The sequence below is a fragment of the Perna viridis genome, chromosome 12 (assembly GCF_037379345.1).
Source record: "Perna viridis isolate PV_CMFRI_1.1 ecotype Kerala chromosome 12, ASM3737934v1, whole genome shotgun sequence".
Lineage (NCBI taxonomy): Eukaryota > Metazoa > Mollusca > Bivalvia > Mytilida > Mytilidae > Perna > Perna viridis.
In genome coordinates, this window is record NC_142456.1 from 23490378 (window position 1) to 23503945 (window position 13568).

General features: G+C 32.7%; 1 pseudogene; it reads right to left on the minus strand.

Moving 5' to 3' along the window:
* Positions 1-357: 357 nt before the first annotated feature.
* LOC148601750 (G protein-coupled receptor 157-like) lies at positions 358-8310 on the minus strand (annotated as a pseudogene).
* Between the last annotated feature and the right edge of the window lie 5258 nt (positions 8311-13568).

Genomic DNA, 13568 nt, shown 5'->3' on the forward strand with positions numbered 1-13568 from the left:
AACGATGCGTCGAACGATCTGACTTCGCTAATCAGCGCCTACAGTTAACCTCTTAGACTTTCGTTTTGAAATGTGAATAGATATAAGTTATTATCATAATAGAAATATAAGCTTGAACTGAAACAAATATCTGCAAAATATTATTAAATATAAGAAATGATTCGCAAAAGGTACCTGAAAATCATGATTATGAGTGGGGGCATAGTGGACCATCTTAGTTATATATATGTGTACCCCAATACAGAATAACATTTTTTTAAGTTAAGGATGATCCGGTAAATAACCATAATAACTAAAAAGGTAAGACACCGTATAAAAACTACATTTTTATGAGCATTTGGTCTATTTCATTGATTATTACAACTTAAACGATATAACTGTTAGCATTCTGAAGAATGTTTCACGATTCCGATGATGTTGAATGCGAGAACGCACTGTTTTATTACAGATACAAAATAGAATGAGGTTCCAGAAAGGCTGTGCACTATCACCATAAGATTGTAAATAGAATAATGCTGTTTCCAATGAATTATCGGCAGAAATCTTAACACAAACTAGGTCCAAAATGAATCTTGTCGTACCCCATAAACGTAGACAGTATATTATTAGCCACGTAAAACAGAAAAATTCGTCCTCTGTTCGTAGTTCATTCCACATCTGACATATTGACGTAAGATGTGTGTCCTGCTCGTAATGCCTGAAATTGAATAGTTGATTGTTATATGTTTACAGATTTTTATATGATTTGAATGTATAAATAGGAAATAGCAAAAGTTTTGATACTAGTATAATACATATGGGTAAGTCAGGGTGCAATTTTGATTGTCACAAAGTGGCAGATTCGTTTATACCAGGTTCCAACTCCGGTCCTATTACATGGTGAAAATTTAAGCTTAATCAATTAAAAGACACTTATCAGCATTGTCTTGTGTAAAAAACGATGACTTCACCCAGACAAAAAGAGTTATACGCTGTTTTTATATTTACGTGTCAAACTGACATCACAAAGAAAGTATCTTTTCTTCTAAGTAACTTTTAAGCATTTCTTGCAGCATTGGTGGCTGGAGTAATCTGTGTATTCTCGACATATTGGGCGCATGGTTTAACTAACTAAATGTTTTGTCAAAAGTTGTTATGATACAATAGACTTAAATGGTTCCAACATTTGAGTTGTCTAAGGATGTAGCCAAAATGTCCTGCGAAGATAAATTCAATGAAACCAAGTGTTTTTTACTTGTTGGTCCATGCTCCGAGTTTTTAGGGGAGTCCGAGATGCTCATTTACGTTTGATGCTTTTTACGTCTTATTTTGGTTATTATATGATCTTTATTTCTGTGTGTCTGTTTCCCGTGCCTGGTCTTTGTCCCTGGATTACATTCCTTAGATTTCCGCTAGAATCTTGGTTCCCTTGACAATTCTTTCCAAGTTAGGAAAACTAACACCTTTTTGGCTCAATTTTGCACAGTTTTCTTTGTTATGCATGAATAAAATACAAAAGCAAAAACACAGAAACAATTAACAGGCATCAGAATCGCAAACACGTGAAAAAACATACAGATTACAGCACAAAATACATAAACAAAAACTGAAGATTGAGAAGATACTCGGGAGGGGTTATATTGTCGTTATAATATATTTTATTAGCTTGTCTTTCTTCACCAGCGTCCCCGTTACATTGCAAGTCAGTAAATCTCTGTAAGTGTCAAATAATCTGATAATACGTTAAATCTAGTGAAAAAAAAGCGTCATGTGTCATCTGCGAGATTATTCCGGTTATACAAATTGTAATGTAAATCAAGATAGGAGCAACAACGACTGAACATGCCATTGTCTTACTAGCTTAATTGACAGTTTTCGCTGGATAATCAGTGTACAAATCATGTACACGACAGTAATGGGTCAACTGTGTTATAAATACTTCATAGGCTTGAACTGTTGACGAAAGGGGAAAGAATAATCAAGGGAACCAATGTTATAGCGGTAATCAAAAGAATGTAATCCAGGGACAAAGACCAGAACTAAAATCATACATACAAAGTAACAAAAGCATGAATAAGCAACTCGGACTCCACTAAAAGTAGGAGCATGGACCAGGTGCACCGGTAGGGTAAGCGTCCTTTGCTTTTCTAGAAAAACCCGCCGAGTTGCTCATAAAAAGTCAAGTCCGGGGTAGACAAACGAGGAAAGGAAAACTATGACCCGTTGAATAAATCAGTTTTCATGGTGCAGATAGATACATCATAACGATCCACGAGTTCATGATGACGACCATAAAACTTCTGTAGTGATGACTTCAATCTTGTAGCAACATAACCCTGTTCCAGGAGCCTATTTGTTAGAGTTCTAGCGCGATGCAAAAAGTCTGCGTAGTTTCGTCAAGCTCTGTCATAACGTATGAGTTGTGATATGAACACTCCATACACAGGTGCTGAAGGGATGTTGCCACAGATGAAAGGAAAGTTGACAATTTTGAATGAAAAGTCATCACGTAAAGTTTGGTCAATAGTTTTCCTTTACCATCGATTTCTATATGTAGGTCAAGATATGAGGCTGACTTCACAGTGTCTTTAGTATCCTTTATCTCAAGTTCTTTGGGATAGATGCGATGTATCAAATCCCCGAAATTAGGATTGTTTAAAGATAATACGTCATCTATATAGCGGAAACTGAGATTAAAGGATCTAGCCAAAACGATCTTCTTTCTTTCGGATCAGATCAGCTATAAAGTCAGCCTCATAAAAATGAAGAAATAGGTCAGCAGGTAAAGGAGCACAATTTGTTCCCGAATGCCGATCGTTTGTTGAAAAACACGTCCACCTCACCAACAAATATGTTGTCGATTTAAAATTCCAGCATTTTGTAAACATTTTCCTCTGTATATTTTAAAAGTCTCGCTTATCGCAATTAGTCCTCCAAATACGAAAACAACAAATGAATTATATTACTAAAAAAGAATTTACAAAAAAAAATTATAAAATTATAAAATTATACACCGTAGGTTAGTACTGTATATAGTCATTCAAATTACTCTAAGGACGAAAAATATTTTAGAATGTCGGTTCTGTATCATATTCTTGAAAATGTGTACCACCCAACAAGCGATTGGTAGTTCTGAGTTCTATGGTTTTATTCTTTGAATGCTGATTATCTGCTGGACGTCATTGCGCATTCTTTAAAGTGATTTGTAGTTGTTGGCATTTCAGTTTCGTTGTGTTTAACTAGTTGTCGTTTTGGCTTGAACGGAACTGAAGTTAAGTTGGAAAAAGTTGTTGAAAATGTCCCGTGGTCAGTATTGTATTGAATGTCAATATGCTTTGATGAATAAAAGAGCTTTTTAAGGCAAATCAAGAACAAATATATATATAAAAAAAACTTAAAATAATTTAAAATTCATTTGAAGTTTGGGCTCCATACCTCGGAGGGAACGCCCAAAAACTGCATCGCAAATTTGACAGTTCTAACATCGTTGGGAATTTTTCAGACCTTTCTATATATATATATATATATAGTAGACGAAGTCCATTTAGCTTGAGGGTATATCTCTAGCAGTAGTGATTTTGGTAGTCGTGGTTCAAGGTATGTATTTTTTTGCCTTCGAACAATGAAGGAAAAGTAAAAAAGCTGTTGCACCATACGTTAAGTGGTGTTATTCTAATCATGCGTCCGTTTTAAAGATGTCTCGACTTGGTGTTGTATCATATTGGCATCAGTTTTTATGTATTGTTGTACTTTTTAGTATGAATACTCTTAGCATAGATGAATACACTTGTATATAAATGTAAATCTGATTGGAAGATGTTTCAATACTCTTATAAATGCATGCCATTGGTCGGCAAAAAAGACACATTAATGACTAACATTTCCTGCTTGTGGACAGACGCATGACACATGTGATTGGGTTTAACTAGTTTAATAAGACCTTAACTACCCCTTTAATGTAAGGTCAAAAGTAGCTTTAAAAACAAACACATCATAAAACTCACTCAATAATACATCAAATTCTCTCCATGGAATACATCATATAGACAAACGAAAAGAACTCTGAAACAACCAGTAACAAATATGCCAAGGTATGATTTTAAAACGAAGTGGTGTTTGATAAGATCAATTCATATAAAATCAATTTGACATGTCCGTCTTCTTCACTGACAAAAAGTGTAAGCAAACTATGCTACTAATTGGCACATCTGATTCTTCTTATTTTTGTCTTCATCTATTGACTTTTACCAAGCAACCAGTACTTTTCTCAGTTTTGATTCTTTGAAATCACTTTAATAGGAATTTTGTATTAATTCAATTCGAGACGTACATTTTTTTTCTAAGAACAAAGTTTTAGTAAATCACCTGGACATCATCTCACTCTCAAATTACAGTAATAAGCTAGAATAATTAAATCGAAAGGGGGCAATTATCACTTAAGGACCTTGCGTCGGCTTATTGTTTCTTCTAATAACACTTTCGGGCATTGAACCTACTTAATCTTTTTTTTTAAAGATAATTGAATAATAATTATATAATTTCTCTTTTAATGGTTCATATGTCAAATAAATAGTTTGAAACATTGATAAGTGCCCTTTGTACACACTTAAAGTAAATCGAATGATGTTTTAGCAACTGTATACTTGCCCCATAATATTTTGTTATTTTCATTGTCCAGTATAGTATTGTGATGATGAAGTACATAAGGACCTCCCATCCTTTCCCAGAAATAATCATCCACATAAATGCATGATCAGATGAATAATCTATACAGCACCATACACCTTTACTAACAAAATTGCTTCCGAGGACATGAGAAAGGGCTGCTGCTGAAGTAATTGATCATGTAAATACAAATACTGTAAACATTTTCCTCGAGAATTTTAGTGGCATATGCTTTGTGTCATGCTCGATAATAATTGTTAAGCAGAAAGTAGTAAATCTGTTTTAAGTAGTAAAACATTTTCACTTTGAATTTTCTTTAAATCGATCTAAAAATGCAGACAAAACAAAATCATTGGTCTTTCGGGAAAATATTTTTATTTAGATAGTGAAATATATTCTATTTCTTTTATAAAAAGAATTATCGCAAATCAAATATTTATTTTCTAAATCATTAAAATTATTATTCAATCTATTAAGACAAATCTAAGAATATACAAAGTGTACAAAAAAAAAAAAAAAATGGTTCACTTTCATTATATACAAACATACCAATCCTATATATTGCTAAATTGGCTTTGCTGTATACGTCTGTTAAGAAATAACAGCAGCAGCATTATAATCAAATATATAGAAAGATCTTAATCCAATAATATTTTGTATACAAGAAGTACTCAAAACCAAAAATATCGGAACGGGAAGCCAAATTCATCATCGAGAGGTTCTAACATGTGTAATTAAATGAATGAAGCCTTAGTGCTTTAGGTACTAATTTATAATACTGCAAACTTTTATAGATATGATAGATAAAATCTGATATATTTCAGGTCAGACAAATCCTCTATAATATATATGGCTTACTTCGATATTGTACACGTGTTTAAATGAGTAACTCCTCATGACATATTTGATCTATTTATCCTGGATTGATAATCCCAAAACCTGACACTTGCAATTTGCCAGGCAGAGCATCCTAACCTTCAAAGCACCTGATGCCACTATCGGTTTTTATGCTGGAATTCATATTGCAAGCGTTTATTATTTTTTTATATATATATATATCATTGTATTTTATTCTATTGTCTACATTATATATGTGGATTGTTTTTATATCTTGTGTCTCCATTGTTTTGATGCTTTGATCGAAATCGAATCGAAAAGTAAGTAGGATAGAATTAAACAATATATAAGTCCGAGTCCAAAGCTCACAATTTAAGGAACAAAGATTTTAACGAAGGAAATAATTTTAGCATGAGCTTAAGGTGCACAAAGTTCATCGTAAGCCGTCATTGTATGTATGTATTCGATCTACCTGGTACAACCATGCAGAAGATACAGTCGGCGTGTTGTCAGAAAGTTTCGCCTGCTACAAATTACACACATAAGCAAATATATTGCAATGAATGTAGTCCAGAAAAATGTAGTAATAAAACTTTGTTCTGTACATAACGTACAGTTTAACGGTTCTTTATGAATATACCAGTTAACACTTCCTATGTTATGTCCAAAAGCAGTACATGTCTGCAATGTTTAAGGCAACAAGCATATACCTAATGGGGTTCTCAATCTCTGGTATAAGGGAGTAGGATGCAATGATGATAAGACCGCCTATAATTGACAGTGTAGAACTCAGAGACGTAATTACAGCAGCTTATTTGTTTGGCTAGAATGTAAAGTACTGCAGTTGTTGTAAATACCCATTTTTTTTAAACAACACCAATAGACAACTTATGATTTATTGTTTTTTTATCACATTTATATCTCCAGGACAACCAGAACATTTCTTTTAGATAAACCGCAGATTTCCTATCATTGCACTATTTACTTTGTGTTTTATGCGATCCTATACATAAACCCCGACGTCTGATAAATACGCACATTTGTAAACAATGCTCGTAATTTCATATAAAGGACAAATCTAAAACTCTGTTTTTCATTAATTTTTGCAGGTCAACTTGCCATCATTAATAGTTTCGTCTGTGACTTTTATTATGTATAACGTATATATGAAATCGAAACAGTATCTTATACGAAATATTTGAAGCATTTTGTTGTGGACAAAGCCGATCAGCTACAAATGCCTAAGAAGATTGAAGCTCAATCAATCTATCAATAATGCTACGCACTTTTTTCATTTATTTGACGAGACTGTAATATTAGTTGTTCAAAGTTCAAGTTTTCTCTGTTGATAATCCCTTCAAGTACAAACTTCCAGGACGTAATTTATTAAAAAGAGATACTTAATCTACATCAAACTGCTACATGAAACTACATTAAAAATCATATATTCGCAAACAAAATTTCACTGCAGAATCATAAACGTTTTTACAAAGAAAGTTTTCTGTTACTCAATTGTATATTAATCGATAGTTAAAATTAGGGTCACACAGATTATATTTCATATTTGATGGGGTCAATTCAATATTCAGTATTATTTAATAATTTCCATATAATTAACATATTCCTTTTTCACGTATTGTGATTGGTTGGTCACCTTTTTACGACCTCAGTGATGATATTTTTCACAACGGTGTACATTTCATGTACTTATCGTAAACAACATTCTACCATCGTTTCTACAAAAGATGAAACCGTTAATATGCTTAAAAACTATTAATATATTTCAGATAATCAGGGATTGAAATTATGAGAATTAAACATTGATTTTCCAGAATATATTTATTTGTTAAATAGGACTATCACTCACAAACCTAACATAAAGTTCTTTCGACTTTTATTTGTTTTGTGAGTGAATGGTCCGATTTTTCACATCGATAAAATGTGGAAAAACAATGTTTTATCCTATAATAATGTGTTTATATACAATAGAAATAGTGGCGACAATAGTTTGATACAGACTGTGACATAACTATCAATTTGAAAGATTGAACTATGGATTACATAATTGACAACGATTGAAGCCAACAAAAAATTGAACAAAAGACAAAAGACAAAACACAAAACAAAACAAGACAAAACAAAAACATGGAGTCTGGTCAGATGCCAGCCATTGCCGTTAAGGTTTCTGATAGAAATGCTCACAATGGCGAAGACATGAAGGACATGCTAGTTCTAGATATCTATCGCTATGATGCTTTAGCTCAACAGGGTTATTGGGTTTTTTTTTAGTGGTCTAATAAAAAAAAATTAATTTAACTAATATGTGTACAGTGTTTAAACACGTGAGTTAATGAAGGTGTCATTAAATGGGTATTTTCATCTTAATCTTGTATAAAGTCCAAGTACAGTCGTATTTGGTTGAGGTTATCTGTATTTGCCCGAGGCGCAATGAATACCCATTTAATAACACTATTTCATTTCAACGACTAATATATTTTAGTTGAATGCTTTAATTGCAGAGATCATTATTATGAATATATTATGTATGTATCTATATATTGACCTATCATAAAAACATAAGCGTTTTAGAGAGACACCACATAGGCATGGTTGTTGCAGAAATGAAATGTATTTTTTGTTATACACCAACTTGCAAAGTGGGTGATATGTAGTTCCGTTATACAGGACGGACCAATCTTTTATTCACAATGGAAGAGGGAGGGTTGGCTCGCGGTAATATCTAGATTTAACCCACCATTTCGTTTGAAATACCTGTACTAAATCAGAATCATTGCGGTACCAGCTACTCGGGTGATGTATGATATCCATTTTGGACTTGATTATGGATCGGATTAGTGTTCGGTAATTTTTTTTGTTATCCTTACCCTTAACTCTTCTTATACCACCGAATGTAATTGAATGAAACTTTCACAGAACATTTTTTTTCAATTTTCCAATCGTGCTCCTCCAATTTTATATTTTGATCCGAAGCAGTTTTCGGGTTTCACATAGCAAAACATTAACTTTGTCATTTCTTTATATGTTGACAAAGGGGACCCATCTCTTATTCGTTAATCCTGATATACCACTAAATGAGATTGAATGAAACGTTCTCAGAACCTCATTACATGTTCCCATTGTGCAACTTCTATTTCTGTTTTTGATCGTTTTTTTTACATAGCAAAACACGGACTTTGTCATATGTGAATACGGGGACATGGGGACCCATCTCTTATCCGTTACTCCTCCTTTACCACTAAATAAAATTAAATGCAACTTTCACAGAATCTTTATTACATGTTCCTATTGTGTATCTTGATTCAATTCAATTAGGAGGTTTCATATAGATAAGCATGGACTTTGTCAGTTGTGGGTCTCTATTCCGTTACCCCTACTATACTACTTAAAAGGAATTAAATGAATTTCTAACAGAATTTGTATTACATGTTCCAATTTAGATTTCGATCCAAAGAAATTTTGGGACTTCCCACAGCAAAACATCGATTTTGTCATTTATTAATATGAGGACAAAAGGGTACCCATGTGTTCCTCGTTACTACTCATATACCACATAATGTCTTTATTATATAGCCCGATTGTGCCCCTCCTATTTTAATTGTGATACAAATCGAAATGGCGGTCAAAACGTGCATGTTAAAAAATAGGGGAGTGGGGGTTAGTGCTCACAATTTTTCTAGTTTAATCTAAAGTAGTTAATAAATCAATATACTTTTTTCTTTCAAGTAACTACAGTGAAATATGACCAAATCGAATCCTGAATAAACCAAATACTTGTCCAATATAGACACTTATTAAAGGCACTTCATATGAGTTTAAATGTTTCTTGAGCCATGGTAAACCGAATGCTTGTATAAACCGAACTAACCTTACAGTCCAAAAGCGGGTCGGTTTAAACGGGTTTTACTATAATTTCATGATTACATGTACCGAAGACCGCATGGCCTATGTTTTCTCGCAACATCACATCCGCCGTATAATGAAAGTAGAATAAGGCTCAATTTATAAAAAAAAATAAAAGACGCTAATGACAAATCAACTGACGAAGACGTCTCCAACTTCAGTTTTATTTCTTTGAACGAACATTATGGCAGATATATAGCAAATTATAGAATTATCTCATCATCCCTTAACACCTCATTAGTATTAGCAATTATTTTTCAACATTCTAAGTCTCCTGCTGTATTTAGATCTGGGTAATATTCAATTGTTTTGATCACGTGCCTTCTTTTCCGTATACATTTTATAAGCAGGTAGCCATCAACTAACAACAACACGGAAACATACAAACATAAACAAAAAATAATTGTGAGGGAAAATCAATTTTTGATATATCGACATAAATACCAAAGCATCAAAATGGTTGAAAAATACAGAGATTTCAAAATCTGATAACATGGTCAAACTGTAAAACATGAAACAGAAATGAAAATATATGATAAGAAAAACAGTACACAAATCGCATAAAGCTAAATATAAAAAAAAGAACTTTAAGAATAAGCGGGCGGCAATCTTACGTGAACACATTGTAGCAATCCTGACATACAAGTACTTTGTTAAAAGAGTCCGTGTTTAATTCTTAATTCATTTACAGAAAAACCGACCAACGCTGATAAAACTGTTACGTATAGCATCTTATTCACGGATAAAGTAAAGTATTTTACCTCTAATTTACATATTTGTCACCACAATTCAATTCATCATTTTTTCTTAATTTTAACATGATATCGCCCATAAGACCTCAGAAACTATCTACCAATGTTCCAATGATCTCTACAGAGACAGATTTTTTTAACTTTACACGAGTACGTTGTTTTGTATTAGAAATTTACACAATTAAGATTGCAAAAAGGAAAGTTCAAAAGCTATATTTTCAAGTACTTAAGTACTCCAACGAGGCTTTGAAAGGTTTTTCACATGAATTGTTAGATGAACTAATAAAATGGGGGAACATTGTGACAAATATTCACATAGATGATCAAGATCAATCAGAGAGAATTCACATCATCAAAGCATTCTGAAGGATAAGAAACCCAAGTGTCTTAAACTTTACTTTTTTTTATTTAAAGCAAGTCAGATTATACCAGTGTATCAAAATCAAATGTTATTTTTATTTATTCTAGAAATTGGTAGATGAATGTCAGAGGATATGATTTCCAATTCTTACATCTACAATGGTCATGAATGCATGAATGAATTTGTCCAGGGAACTTCCATTTCTCTTCTACTCAAGTCCATTGAAACAATATATTAACTTTCAAATGAGCCCATAGTAATATATTTGAACTATTTCATGTCCATGGCGATATAAAATACAACCTTATTCTTAAAAAAAATCCTTGAAATTCTTTAAACCATTTTTTTTCTTCCATTTTACCTACAATTGACCATTTTACTAAATATTGTACTTAATAAAATTCTAAGTTTTTTAACCTTTAAGCTTTCAAATGAGCTCAGGTGGTTAACACTTTAACCACTTTAAGGACACAAAAATGATGCCCTTTTTACTCTTAAACGAGTATCAATACAAACAAAGATGTCATTTATGGTATAAACAAACAAATGTGATAGGACATGGCCGTGATCAATAAGCACACGTTCGACTGATACTTTTATTATTCAGCCATCACAATACAATAGCAATGTACAAACAATAAGAAGAGAGATATAGTCAGAAGCCTCCATTCTTGAGGGCGAACCCTCTTGAACTTAAATCTCTTAAGTTCTCTCTTTAATAAGTCCTCCTTAGTCCTCTTTTCTAAGTTCCCTATCTCCCTATATATACTAACGATCATGTAAAACAACTATGTATTGGTCAAACCCCCTGTTCATGTCTATGTTATGATTAATTTATCATGTTTATTTCCCCACTTTTTATGTGTCATTAATAGTACCCTCTGTATTTGAACCTCTTCAACCCCATTTTTCCTTATGTACCCTTGTCATCTTAGTGGTTGTATTCTTGTTTATGTATACAGGTATGTCATATGTACATATAACACCTTTTTGATTTGTACAAGTATGTGGTTAATATTTGTTTCATTATCTCTAGTCCACATTGGAATTTCATTATGTATTGGGAGTTATTTTGTACCTGTTCTCATGTTTTGTATAGTTGTTTTACCCCTTATACATATTAATTTAATCAAATGTTCACATAATAAAATATCAGTTATAAAGTCTCAAAATGTCCATACACTCTCCTCCTCTTCTCAAAGACTAACATCATTTAATCAAGAATGTCTAACCACTGTCCTATCACACCTCCCGAGTCGATTGCGACCCAAATAACGAATATGGAAATGATAAATGACGAATGATTGTTGAAAAATGAAATCAATGTTGAAAAAGGAAATGATTGTTGAATTGAGATCGATCTCTGATCCCTCCCGAGTTGATTGCGACCATTCCCAATTCTGTATGACCTAAAATGGCAAATAAAGAAATTAGTTTTGAAATTAGATCTCTGTCCCATACTGTGTTGATTGCGACCATTCCCGAATCTGTGTGACCTAAAATGACGAATAAGAAAATGAATGTTGAAAAAGGAAATGAATTTCGGAATAGAATCTCTGTCCCACCCCAAGTCGATTGCGACCATTCCCAACTCTTTGCGATCCAAATTTCCGATTAATGAAATCAATGTTGAAATGAAATATCTGACCCCTCCCGAATCGAATGCGACCATTCACAACTCTGTGTGACCTAAAACGACGAATAAGGAAATGAATTTTGAAATGAAATTGGGACCCCTCCCAAGTGTAATGCGACCATTACCGACTCTGAACGGCCTTAAATGGCGAAGAGGAAAATGAATGATGAAATGAAATATCTTATCCCTCCTGCGTCGATTGTGATCATTCCTATTTCTGTACGACCTAAAAATCCTTGACCCATCCCGAATTTCCCTTCCCAACCCATCCTTAAAAGATGCGTAATGATTAGTTAGAACTTAATAATATTTTATTTGTAAAAATAGCTTAAAGATGTTCCCTACAATAATTTCCAATTTATATATTCCTATGTTGGAAAAGGAAAAAGGTAAAAACTTGAGCTCCGTATAGAGGAATGTGTTTATAATTACGTCGTAACAACTGAAAACCTATTTGATTAATCCTGAATCATCTGTGACGTAGATATTTGTGGACTGCTTATATAAGGGAAAAAATCCTTGAAAAGTTTGCTGCCATTTTTCCTTAATGCATTTTAAACTAAATTTGAGCTACCAATATCTTAAAACTTTACAAACACTTTGATGATCATTTCTGTGGGTTATTAGGTATAAATACTCGGAAGAAGCAATAAAATTTGCATTTTTGTCTACATATGCCACGCCTTATACACATTTTGCATGATTTCTAAACAGAGAAGTACTTAACATATGTATGAATCGTCTGATTTTAGTCCTCAAATGTACCCAATAACATTCTGAAATGATTTACGGTACATAAATTCAATTAAATTTTAAACAGTATCATTTAACATATGTAAATTAAACCATCGATGAAAAATATACTTAGTGGTGTTCATTGCCCGTAACCGTTTTTTTTTAAATTTTTGATCCAGTAAATAAATATATCGGACATTAAACTCAAATTTTAAATTTCAAAAATTGAATTTAAAGTTAGAACTTGAATCTGTGTTTCATGGTGTTAAAAAAAGCACCGAACAAACGATGCTTTTTCGGTTACATATGCTATATTTTCACGTAACAATAGCCATTTCCCTAATTAAGATCTGTATTTCAGAGTAAACTATACATTCATCTTCCACTAAAATCACCCAAATCAAACCAAATTAAGAACAATAACTTTCACTAAGTGTCAATTTCATACAAAATCGATATATTTTTTATCTTGAAAGTGCAACAACCGAGTTACAAACTAAGGCAAGTATTTGGTGTGTAAATGTTTCTAAATAATAGATAAATGCGAATTCAGTGAGTCTTTGAAATGCAATAATCACCGCCTGTCTGATTTTTATACAGACTGGTACTTAAATCTACTGAATGAAAATTCACAGTCCTTATAATTTTAATCTTGAATGTGCAACAACCGAGTGACACACTC